The 11,457-nt window shown below is 40.6% G+C and overlaps 1 non-coding gene across 1 annotated transcript; it reads right to left on the reverse strand.

The window, feature by feature from the left end:
• Positions 1-9,885: 9,885 nt before the first annotated feature.
• Positions 9,886-9,991, reverse strand: LOC137964371 (small nucleolar RNA R71). The gene has a single exon (XR_011115566.1). It is a non-coding gene; the product is annotated as a small nucleolar RNA R71 (small nucleolar RNA).
• Positions 9,992-11,457: the final 1,466 nt, after the last annotated feature.

Below are 11,457 nucleotides of genomic sequence, written 5' to 3' on the forward strand. Positions count from 1 at the left end.
TCTCATTTTGTATTTTTTCCAAATATTAGAGAAATATAGTGAAAAATATCTCAAGCGGCCGTGACTATCATTAAGAGAACATTGGTAACAAAAAAATATGTATTTTTTTTTTTTGGTTGTGTGGTTATGTGTTTATGCTACAATTCATGTTTAATTCCACGATTCAAATGAATGATTAATTAAGCATGCTAATAATTTTTAATAGTGAAATATCAATTCACCCCCCTCTTGAGAAGCTACCTAGGTCAACACCCTCCTGAAGATACCTCTCCACGAAGATAAAATTACCACTCAACATCCCAACCTTCTTGCTATTCCTCCATTCGGCCACAACATCCATAATTTTTACACCCAACCATGAAATCTCACCCTATCTATCAACAATTTAACCACACCTCCAAACACCACCATATACCCCCACCAATAACCACCTCCATGCCACAATAACCCAAAACCTACCCCACACTCCAAAACACTTATTCCCACTTTGAATCTCAATTCAGCCCTCCTCTAAACCAACTCAAGAATCCAATCATTCACAATATATCTCAAGAAAACAATCCTCGCTATTTCATCCTCACCCCAACTCATACATATCACTAATATCTTATCCACCTACAACTCACCCAACTTCCTCATATTCTCCTTCCATCTTAGCCACTACCTCTCATTCCCAAACAAATCCTCTCCTACTCATCCAGCTACCGACCTATATGATGATCCCCACCCAATTCCTTCTATAAACCATACCACACATTATGTCCCTATTTTGCAATTCAACCCAAACTCGAGTCAGATTCCAAAATCAAACCCTAACCCACCCTAATAAGAAAATTCTCACTCATACCAACAACCAAACCCTCACCCTCAAGCACCACCTATGTATCACCTACCCTCCCATTCGGCACAACCACCTACCACTGTCCAAGACCAAAATGATGCAGCTTGAAAAAAAGTTTGATTGCACTGAGATTGGGATCCCAAGCTCAACATGCACAAACTTAACATAAAACAACAATAGAAGCAAAATGATCTTACTAAGATATACACAACTTAGAAGATTGAAGATAAATTCATACGACGCTTTCTCAATATTTCAACCTCAAGGTCAAGGTTGATCTTCTTATTGAAAATTAAGATTCCATGATGTATAATCACAGTAGAAAATGATTAAACGGTGAGAAGAAAAAGTAGAGTTGTAGAGAGAAGGTTTTAGGAGGAGGAGAGGAAGAGTGACGAATTTTAAGAAAAGAGGAGGAAGAATAGGGTAATGGACTTTCGTCCAAACCCTCCCCCTTAAGCTATATTTATAGATGATAAAAGTATAATATTACAACTATACCCTTCTCCCCAATAAGAGTGAAGAAGAGACAAAAAAACATAAACTAGTTACATCAATGACACTCTAATTACATCATATCTTCCAACACTCCCCCTCAAGCTGGGAGGTCATGGCAGTAATCCTAGGTTGAAACAAATAACATAGATGTAGTAATAAACACCTCCATCACGGTGTCCCAAGGATAAGTATGACACTAGGCAAAGACTCTCAAAGGGTAGAAATGGGTGATAAAACATAAGTCGAAACCAACCTCAAATGATTTCGAACAAATATAGTGATAATAATCACTAAAGTGGCTAATGCGTGTCATTCACAAGATGGTGATAAAAAACCCAAGGATGCCAATAAATAGTCTCAAATGACTTAAAATACACCCATATATATAAAATGGACCAACCAAAGCCACGCTCCAAAAGGGTTGACCAAAAGTGTAAGTGGGAGTCAAATAAAGGATGGTAGGAGAAGGGTTGCCAAATAATAAAAAGGTAATAGGAAGATAAGACGAAGAAGCCGAGATCACCATGTGCTTTAATTTCCTAAGTACTTCAAATTCTTTATCACATGAACCAATGCGGACAATAGTCAGCAAATAATGAACCCAAGGCAAACAATTGAGGATTTCTTCTTCAATAATGATGTTTCAATCAAAAAAACACGATAGCCGTTGGCAATGAGCATATGTAAAAATAACACATAACAATAATATTGTTATATAGCAACAAATAACGATAAATAGTAAAAGTCCTTAAGAGTAATAAAGACACCTGAGATAATCTGTAGCAAGTCCATCCTTAAATAAGGAAGATGGCACCAAATAATAAGTTGGAACTGAGTAATAAGCTTTTATTGGAATTATGACCCCATGATTGAAACCTCAAGCAAGATGAAAGAGGGAGAAGAAAAAGAGCAAAGAGAGAGAGAGAGAGAGAGAGAGAGAGAGAGAGAGAGAGAGAGACAGATCTCAGGTAGAGAGAAGAGAACAGAAAAGAGAGAAAAAAAGTTTAGGCTAGAGAGAGATTCTTCAAGAGTTGAGAAGTGGAGAGTTTGATTGAACCCTTCAACTAAGACCCCTATTTATTCTATTTTTATTACATATTTAAAGATAAGATAGGATCCCAAATATCCCTAATTACATCAATCATGATTATCCAAATCTACATAAATCAAGGGAAGATAAATCGATTACATTAATCAAGGAAGATTGTCAAATCTTCCAACTCATGTGATAAGGATGTCAGCTCGGGGGATGACTCATCATGCCACCTCACATGCTCAGGGTGGGTCCACCTGCTCGTGTGATCATGGTGGGTCCCACCTTGTAACACTCCCCCTTAAGGTGGGGATGATAAAACATTATAAATACCTAGCTTGTTGTAGATGGTGGACAAAATCTTATGAGTGACTGGTTCGGTGAGAATGTCTACAACTTACCCTTGTAAGGAGATGCGTTTGAGAGATAATATGCCGGCATGGAATTTCTCTCGTATGAAAGGGCGGTCTACTTCAATGTGCTTTGTTCTATCATGGAAGACCAGATTTGAGGTGATATGTATTGTCACCTGATTGTTACAATGTAGATCCATAGAGGCTTCTTTATTTACTCCCAGTTCAGTGAGAAAGGATCTAATCCATAGAAGTTCACTAATTGTGTGTGTCATGGCCCTGTATTCTACTTATGCACTAGACCTTGCAACTACATTCTGCTTCTTGTTTCTCCATGTAACCAAGTTCCCTCCAACCATTGTACAATATCCCGAAGTAGATTTTTTGTCATCCGGGGATCCAGCCCAGTCTGCATCTGAGAACCCTTCTATGTTGAAGTGACCATGGTTCTTATAGAGAAGCCCTCTTCCTAGAGCTCCTCTCAAATTTGTAATATTCTTTCCATTGCTTGCCAGTCAGTAAGTTGTGGTTTGTGCATGTATTGACTTACCACACTTACCGTATATGATATATCCGACCTTGTTACACAAAGATAAATGAGTTTCCCCACAAGTCTTTGATATTTTTTGATATCCACATCTTCTCCAGTGCCTGCAGATAATTTCGTATTGGAATCCATTGGGATTTCTGCTAGTCTACACCCCGTCATTCATGTCTCCTCTAGTAGATCAAGGACATACGTCCTTTGAGATAGTATAATCTCATGTTTTGACTGTAGTACTTCAATACCTATAAAGTATTTAAGTAGTCCAAGATCTTTTGTCTTGAATTCTTCACATATTTTTTGCTTAGTTTCCTGAATGCCTCCGAGATCACTACCAGTTAAGACAATATGATCAACATATACAGCCAAAATCACTTTGCCTTTAGGTGTGTCTTTAAGAAATATGGAGTGATCTATGAAACATCTGTGAAATCCGGCCAGTATGAGTGCTTGGCTAAATTTGTCAAACCATGCATGAGGAGATTGTTTCAAATCATAAAGGGATTTCTTCAATCGACATACCGTCTCCCCCCTCAACATCAAATCGAAGTGGTTGTTGCATATAAATTTTTTATTTTATATCCCCATTGAGAAAAGTATTTTTCACATCAAGCTACATTAGTGATTAATTCAGACACCAAACTTAGAGCTAGCATATTAAACCAACTAATTAGCAGCCAATGACATAAGTGCCTTGTTTCTGAATATAGTCCCATTCTTAGAGATGTAATTACATAATGAAACTGGTTCTGAAAGGCAAGATAAAAAACCAAAGACAATGCCTTGAGGCTAGACCAGTTATAGCTTGAAAGGATTTCACCGAGTGATAGGTTGAGCGAGGTTGCTCATTTCATTCAGCTTGATGTGAAAAATGTTTTTCTCAATGTGGATATAAAGGAATAAATCCCCTTATGGTCTGAAACAGTCTCCTCGTGCGTGGTTTGATAAATTCATACTCCCGGATTTCACAGATGTTTTGTAGATCACCCCATATTTCTTAAAGACACAACTAAAGGCAAACCGATTTTGGCCATATATGTTGATGATATTGTCTTAACTGATAGTGATCCAAAAGGCATTCAGGAAACCAAGGAAAACGATATGTTAAGAATTCAATACAAAAGATCTTGGACTACTTAAATACTTTATGGGTATTGAAGTACTACAGTTCAAACATGGGATTATACTATCTCAAAGGAAGTATGTCCTTGATCTACTGGAGGAGATGAGAATGATGGGGTGTAAACCAGTAGAAACCCTTATGGATTCCAATACAAAATTATCTGCAGGCACTGAAGAATATGTGAATATCAAAAAATATCAAAGACTTGTGGAGAAACTCATTTATTTCTGCATAATAAGGCAGGATATATCATATGCAGTAAGTTTGGTGAGTCAATACATGCACAAACTATAACTTACTCACTGGCAAGCACTAGAAAGAATATTGAGATATTTGAAAGGAGCTCCAGGAAGAGGACTTCTATATAAGAACCATGGTCACTTCAACATAGAATGGTTTTCAGATGCAGACTGAACAGGATCCCCAAATGTCAAAAAATCTACTTCGGGATATTGTACAATGGTTGGAGGGAAGTTGGTTACATGGAGAAGCAAGAACCAAAATGTTATGGACTCAATAGCATCACGTGTTACCAACAGGCGTAGGAATTAATTAATGTGGTTTTCAGTTTCCATGTAATTGATTTTGGTTTGGTTTGGTTTACAATTTATTTGGCTTGAACCAGTGACCCAAGGGTCTAAAGTGTATTTGGCGTCCTCACCCCTATTTAAGGGAATAGCTAGGTTAATGAAAAGGGCGATTGAATTAGTAAATTAGCCTAGAGTAATTTAGATAACAAGTCGAGAGCTCCTTCAAGCTCTCCCCCTTTTTCCCCAAATCCCCTTTCCGAATTTGTTCTTACATAGCTCCATCAATCTATCCCTACGTCAAGCAAAGCAATGGAAGGAAGAGAAGAGAGAAGGGTGACAAGATCCATGGCTCGTGAGGATCTTAACAACGTGGTATCAGACAGGTCCACCCTCGGTGACTCCTCTTCTCCAGAGGATATATGTCAAGTGCTTTCAGAGCTTCAACAAAGGTCCACGCATCAAGGTGCTGAAATTACTAACATCCATAATACATTGCACACGCTGGAATCTTCTCTCCAAACCATCATCCGCCAGCTAGCAGCACTTCAAACGGCAGCGCCACCACCAACTACCAACTTTCAACCATAGGCAGCACACCACCCACACTTCACGCCACCGCCACCCCCACCACTGCACCCACAAACTATTCCTATTGCTGCTCATGCACAGGGACCAACTATGGTTCCCAGGTACTTTAAACTCAATTTTCCTACATATGATGGCTCAAAAGATCCTTTACTTTGGTTCACGAAATGTGAGCAATATTTCTATCATCAACAAATGGTGGATGTGGACAAGGTCACATTGGTCGCCTACCACCTGCTCGATGAAGCGCTCATGTGGTTCTATCACTATCGAAATGTCCATTCGACTCCGGATTGGCTACATTTTAAACATGCTTGCCAGATGAGGTTTGGACCTCCAACTAGTAGCAACCCAGTGGGGGAATTGATCAACTATAAACAGACTAGCACCTTAGAATTGTACCAGAAAACATTTCAGGACCCGAGCAAGTGAATTTGTTCCTCCTCACCTGCATGTTCAGATCTTTAATGCGGGATTGACCGAGTCGGTTCCCTTGGAAGTGGAATTACTTGGTCCTATAGACTTGGACTCAGCCATGAATTATGCCAGGGCTGTGGAACAGAAACAAAGAGTTCTGAGGGAATCATTAGGCCAAAAACCCTTTCGGACCAACAGACTACCGGGTATTGCACCTGGACCACGTTTTGGCTCTTCTGCCCCTAACCATGCAGAACAGTTTACAAGTGTGCCCCACCACAATCTTCCACGTAAATTCTTTACTAAACAGGAAATGGAGACAAGAAAGGCCAAGGGCCTCTATTTTAATTGTGTTGAACAATTTCTCCCAGGACATACTTGCAAAAGATTATTCAGTATTGAACTTTGGGAAAAGGGTCAAGAAGTGTTGCCTGAAGGTGATATTGTTGAAGAGGAATAGCAAGAACCAGTGCTCTCCCTCCATGTCATGCATGGCCTGCGTAGTTCTAATACCATGCAGGTAAAGGCCAAGTTACACCATCTTCTGTTACTTGCTTTAGTTGATTCTGGCAGCACACATAATTTTATCAGTGAGCCCGCAGCGAAACAATTGGGATTAGAAATCCAACAGCAAAAGGGTCTCTCGGTTTTAGTGGCCAATGGGGCTAAAATTGCTAGTGTTGGGTTATGTGCAGACACCCCTTTTACTATTGAGTGACATTGATTTACGGCAGACTTACTAGTCATTCCTTTGGCAGGATTTGATTTAGTGCTTGGGGTAAAATGGCTTCTGCTATTAGGCCCTATATTGTGGGATTTTCAGGCTCGAACTATGACATTTACAACACAACAGGGCCAGATTGCATTGCAGGGTATTCAGGCACAGGTGCCTAGTGCACTTCACACTTTACAGATTCAGAGCACTGGTGAATGTAAGTTATCTCCATTACTTACAGCATTTGCGGATTTATTTAATGACCTAACTAGTCTACCACCAGTGCATCACTGTGATCACCGCATTCGTTTGAAGTTGGGAACCAATCCAATGGTGGTGCATCCTTATCGTTACCCATATATACATAAAGATGAAATCGAAAGACAATGCCTGAATATGCTCGCTCAGGGAGTTATCTAGCCCAATAGGTCTCCCTTCTCATCCCCTGTTTTACTGGTCCGAAAAAAGGATAAATCATGGAGGTTTTGTGTCAACTACAGGCAACTCAATTTGCATACAATTAAAGACGAGTTCCCCATCCCAGTGGTGGACAAGTTGCTGGATGAGTTACATGGTGCTACGATTTTTACAAACTTAGATTTGAAATCGGGCTATCATCAAATTAGAGTACACCCTGCAGATGTGGAGAAGATTGTGTTCCGCACGCACCATGGTCATTTCGAGTTCCTCGTCATGCCATTCGGTATCTCCAATGCGCCTTCCACCTTCCAGGCACTCATGAATGAGCTATTTTCCTCACTTTTGCGGAAATATGTGTTAGTATTTTTTATGACATCTTGGTCCATAGCACAAATTGGAACGAACATCTCCAACACCTTCATCAGATATTTACCATTCTACGATCCCATCATTTGGTTTTGAATGAATCCAAATGTTCTATGGGCACTTCAGAAGTGGCATATTTGGGCCACGTTATATCAGTAGTGGGCGTGAAGGTTGACCAGAGTATGATACAAGCCGTCACAGATTGGCCTCCTCCCACCTCCCTTACCGCATTAAGGGGATTTTTGGGCCTAGCGGGATATTACAAAAAATTTATCCGTACTTATGGCCAGATAGCAACACCACTCAACAACCTTCTCAAGAAACATGCATTCACCTGGTCTCCCTCAGCGACACAGGCCTTTCAGCAGTTAAAGGAGGCCTTAGCCTCATCGCCTGTGCTACAACTACCAGATTTTGATGAATCCTTTGTGGTGGAATGTGATGCGTCCGGAGGAGGTATTGGTGCAGTGTTATAGCAACTGGGACACCCCATCGCTTATTTCAGCCGTCAGTTGGGACAATGATAGATTCTAGATTCTGACATTAAAACTAGGTTAATTATAATTGAATAACCCTTATAATTGTGTTATAGGTGGTAATTTATCGGTTTTCTCATGAAACGTGCATTTATTGAATTTGGCATTAATCACTGCTTATATTGCATATTTTTCTATCTTGAATTATATTTCATCGCTTTTAGGGTTTATTTCTTCCTGAAATCATTTTTATGGATTTAATAATGGAATTTCAGGAGAATTTTGTGTGGAGAAGAAGATATTTACAGAAATGCCATTAGTGGGGATGTGATTTTTTAGGGCAAAATCATATTGAAAAGGGAGGAGGACAGCTCGAGAGGGGGGAGGAGCCACCGACCGAAAGGAAAGGAGAGCTCGAGAGAGTCTCCCTCCAACCTCTGAACGTCGTTCGTCACCGTCGTCCACCACCATCTGGCAACCGAGAACAGACCCAAGGAGAGCTCCTCTGGCGCTGATTCCGCATTTTCAACCATTTTCGGAGCTATTCCGACTCCGACCGAGACTCGAGAGAGCTGGTCAGAGGACTTTGGCTCCATTCCATCGTCCGCCGCACCACCCCCATCCGTGGGTTTCTATCCTTCTTCGCCAACGTCGTCTCTACCTCCGGCCACTCGCTCTTGCAACCCGAAGCCATCAATTTCCGGAAATTACAACACCCGTAAGAACGATCCTTGCAGCCCGAGCAAGAGGAATGAGAAAGGGAGTAATCCATCATTTTGTAATTTAATTTTCCTGTAGTTTGAACTTAGGTTTTGAAATGTTTATTAAATTTGATTTGAGAATTAATGTTTATCGAATATTTGATTAAATTAGCTAGTTAGGGTAGGATTATAATTTAGGTTGGATTCTGGTATTTTAATCTGATTTCTGTCATTAACTCTAGGCGCCTGAGAGGGGCTAGATGCAAGGATTTAGAAACCAGATTCGTGATTACGTGGCGCTCGAGAGAGGCATGAATCATGGTAAAATCCAGAGTTGACTTTTCCTGTTGTGCAAGTAGTTAATTAGATTATTGCTTCATAATTTAGGATATAATTAGTGTTTAGTTCAGATTAATTCATCATATTTGGTTAGGCTAGTTGACTGAAGAATACACAAAATTTAGTCCTCCCTGTGGATATGACCCTCGCTTACCGCTATATTACATGAACGATTCATACGCTTGAGAGGTATAAAAGCCGATGTAAACAAAATTTCACATCAATTTTTTGGTGCCGTTGCCGGGGAGGCACGTATTAAGTGTATTTCTTTGTTCTCCATGGTCTTAGGTTAGATTTTTTTTTTTTTTTTTTTGTTTATGCAATTTTATCTCGATGATTTTGTATGGAGTTATTTTTATTTCTTCTAGTTAGTTCGTATTTTTAGTAGTTAGTGTGTTAGCATAATTTGATAGTTAGTTTTGTTTCTTTTTGTGTTTTTATGCACGGGCGCCGCTCCCTAGGTGAACCATTAGCTCCCTTTGTTGAAGAGGTAGAACTTATTTGTAGGAAAACACTAGAAGTCAAGTTAGGAGCTACCATGGCCAATCAAGGTGCACCATTACAGTTACCTGCAGCAGATGACTGTAGAGCCCTGAGGGATTATTTTATCCCATCCCACTTCACATCACCTTCTTGCATTATATTGCCACCCACTACTGCCGCCAGTTATGAGTTGAAACCAGGTATGATCCAACTCCTCCCTACATTCTATGGGTTGGAGAAGGAAGACCCTTATTACCACATCAAGGAATTCTTAGATATCTGTGCAGCTTTCAAATTCCAAAATTTCTCAGATGACTCTATCCGGTTAAGACTTTTTTCCATTTTCACTTACGGATAAGGCCAAGTCTTGGCTTAATTCCTTGGAGGTGGATAGCATTACTTCATGGGACACATTAGTCACAAAATTTTTGTCCAAGTATTTTCCCATTCAGATAACTACAGCCCTCAGGAGAGAAATCTCCAACTTTATGAGCAGGAGGGTGAACACTTTTATGAGGCTTGGGAGAAATGGAAGGATTTGATCCGTAGGTATCCGCATCATGGGTTTGAGAAATGGCATTTAGTGCAATACTTTTATCAAGGTCTTACACCTCAGGTTAGATCCACGGTAGATGCAATGAGTGGTGGGAGTTTGATGGGTAAGAGTGCTAGTGAGGCGTGGGACTTCTTTGAAACGTTGAGTGATCAATCTCAGCAATGGGGTTCGTCATTTAATGTTAATAGGAGATCCCACGAAGCCAAAAGAGGGGGTCTCTACGAGGTTAGTGAAACACCCATGCTCATGGCCAAGATTGGGGGGTTGACTAGAAAAATCGATGCCCTTATGGTGTCCAAGAGTTCACCTGCTCCTAACCCGTCTACTGTCTGTGCCATATGCTCTAGTTCATCTCATCCCACACAAATGTGTCCATCTAGTTCATCCTACCCAGAGCTCTTTGAGGACTTGAATGCAGTCCAGAATTTTCATAGACCAAACCGGAACGATCCTTTTTTGGAAACATATAATCCGGGTTGAGCTAGGCACCCAAATTTCTTATGGTCCAAGGGCCCACAGGTTGGGGGTCCTACAGGGTTTACTCAACCCCAAGCTCCGCGCCTACACTTCACTCAATAGCCATTGATTCCACAAAAACCTCCACTTGAGGATACACTTCAACTATTTATGCAGAATACATAGTCCTCCATCGCTAAACTTGAAATGCAAGTGAGTCAGTTGGCCAGCCACATGAGTGAACAAGCACAAAATAGACTTCCGAGTCAAACCATTCCTATCCCCAAAATCACACATGAGAGTGGGTCGAGTTTCAATCCCCATTACGAGCAAGCCAAAGCCATAACCACCCTTAGGAGTGGTCGTGAGTTGAACAATGGGTAGGGACCACTAAGTCTAAGGAGTCAAAGGATGACAATGGGGACACATCATTGAGTGAAGAACCTCCAAGTTCTCCACCAATAGCTAGGCAGATCCCTAACCAAGTCCCACCAGCTCCTTGTCCGTAGAGGTTATTGGGCCCACCTAGGAAAGGATATAGCACGCATGAAACGTTGGAACTGTTTAGTAAGGTTTACATTAACATTCCACTTCTTGATACTATTAGGCAAGTCCCTGCTTATGCTCGATTTTTGAAAGACATTTGTACACAGAAGAGAAAACAACATGTTAACAAAATGGTCTTTCTTACTGAGAATGTAAGCTCAATTCTGAAGCACAACACTCCTCCTAAAGTTAAAGATCCTGGATGCCCCACAATTTCATGTGTCATTGGTGAACATACCATCCAGAGAGCTCTTCTTGACTTAGGGGCAAGTGTGAATTTGCTTCCTTTCTTTGTGTACCAACAATTAGGTTTGGGAGAATTGAAGCCTACCCCCATCACACTCCAACTAGCTGACCGTTCTATCAAAATACCACGAGGAATAGTTGAAGATGTTTTGATAAAAGTAGACAAATTTCTGTTCCCAGTTGATTTCATTGTTCTTGATACAGAACCAGTAGTCAATGTGACCAACCA

This window comes from Aristolochia californica, unplaced genomic scaffold (assembly GCF_029961685.1).
Source record: "Aristolochia californica isolate CCGP_79_NKW_82.1479 unplaced genomic scaffold, dmAriCali1.0.hap1 SCAF_4, whole genome shotgun sequence".
NCBI classification, from domain to species: Eukaryota; Viridiplantae; Streptophyta; class Magnoliopsida; order Piperales; family Aristolochiaceae; genus Aristolochia; species Aristolochia californica.